A 1,982-nucleotide genomic window follows, 5' to 3' on the forward strand; every position below is an offset into this window, starting at 1 on the left:
GCTCTGTCTCTCTCTGTCCCCAAAAAAATAAACGTTGAAAAAAAAAATTAAAAAAAAAAATTAAAAAAAAATAAATAAATAAAGGTTGCAAGTTCAACTAATATTCTTTGAAAAAGAACTTTTGAAAGACACCTATTTATTTCACAGAGAAAACTGGCCAGTACTCTTGGCTTAAAAACATGGTAAACAATAAGGCATCCAAACAGCATCAAAAGGAGAAAGAGAACTAGAAGTGACCTCCTAGAAAAGAATTACCAAGTTACAGTGCTCTATAGAAGAGAAGCAGGTCTCCCTCGTCTCTTCTCCTATCTCATATATGATTTATTTCTCCTTTGTTCCTGTTACTTTCTGAATGTTGTGCATAATGCTGCACAGGTGTGCGCATGTGCGTGTGTATGGTTTTTTCCTATTGTTTTTGTTTTGGTTTGTTCCTGGAAGTCTGCAAAGGTCAGAGGCAAAGGAATTGGAGAACATATCACTAAAACTCTTATTTCTCTAAAACAAAAGAGACCGTTTACATTTAAAAGTTATAATAAAAAAACTTATAATTCAACAAACTCTATTTAAATATAATATTAAAGTTTCTTTTTAAAGAGCAAATTTAGGCATCACAGAGACATAAAATCTTAACAAATTCTTTTTTATATCACAAACACATAATCTAAAAGATTACTGTATTTTATCTAAGAGTAAATAACAAATAAAAGATATTTTAAGACTGTCGGCTAAGCAAGATTTTCAAATAAATGAGTTGAAGGAAAACATCCAAATGACAAAAATTAGTTTAAAAAAAAAAAAACTTTTTTGGGGGGGGGAATCCTTTTATCTAGAATCTCTTGCTATCTGCTCCTAGTTGAAAGCCTTATAAAGAAAAGTGTGCTTTAATGTCAATTTCCCTAAATGTTTGAGCACCTCTTCTCAAATTATTCAAATGGTAGACCTTTGGAATCCATTCTACAGTCTTCCATAAACAGAAAACAGCAGTAACAACCAAAAATACCTCACATACTCAAAACTGAGATGATAAAGATAGGTTTCAGTTGGTTGACATTGGAAGACAAAAAGGAGGAAGGAAAAATGGTTGAGTTTTGTCAGGTACAAATAGCTAGTTTATTGCTTCCTCCTCTTCTCTATCTCTCATGTGAGTGAAAGGGGTGGAATGAGACCGCGGAGTCGATGTCTAAACTTTTATAAATGGTTAGGCTGAAGGCTCCTGTCTCCTGAACGGGCCCAGCAACTCAAACATGGTACTGCTGATACACAGCAACCCATCATACTAGAGCCAACACATCTGTAAAGCAGGCAGTCTTCCTATCTCCCTTTGTTTCTCTTCCTACACTTCAGTCATCACTGCCCTTCCTTGGCCCCCGTATGCTCTACTGTGCCCCCTAACCACACGCACCTTTAGCCTCCTCTGTTACACCAATTTCCCCAAAGTCTCAAAACTCTCCTAAGTTGCTTCTCTTAAAGTGACCAGTACTCCACAGTATCCCTCCCACCTCAGTGAAAGCCCAAATCCAAACCCTATCCCATTCCCCCTCTTCCCAGACCCCTGTTAAAACTATTACTCACTGCAAACATCTCAGAGCGTACTTATTTCATTACACCAGTGTATACTAAAGAGGGCATGAAGTAGATTTAAATTTATGGTTTAAAAAATATTACTAAAAACTAATATGCACCATGGGGATGTACACAGCAGAAACCAAATAAATTATAAACCCATATGAATTTTCTTCTGGCAGAGTATGTGGTGCCATTTTTAAGCTGAAGGTGAGTTCGGTCAGTGTGTCTCTTCCTGATCAAAACCAACAGAATCCACAGCTTGATAATAATAAGTTCTCATTCATATCTCTCCTGCCCATCACTTTCCTTCCAAGTGTTTCAGGTAGCTATGCTATATACCACACTGCCTCAGTAGAAAGGTAGAAAAAGAGAAAGAAAGAAAGAAAGAAAGAAAGAAAGAAAGAAAGAAAGAAAGA

The 1,982-nt window shown here is 36.2% G+C and overlaps 1 protein-coding gene across 1 annotated transcript in view; it reads right to left on the bottom strand.

The window, feature by feature from the left end:
- Window positions 1-1,982, bottom strand: part of NUDCD1 (NudC domain containing 1) — a 75,625-nt gene that overhangs the window by 44,436 nt on the left and 29,207 nt on the right. The window lies entirely within an intron of this gene.

The sequence above is a fragment of the Herpailurus yagouaroundi genome, unplaced genomic scaffold, assembly GCF_014898765.1.
Source record: "Herpailurus yagouaroundi ecotype Mexico unplaced genomic scaffold, PumYag 186, whole genome shotgun sequence".
NCBI classification, from domain to species: Eukaryota; Metazoa; Chordata; class Mammalia; order Carnivora; family Felidae; genus Herpailurus; species Herpailurus yagouaroundi.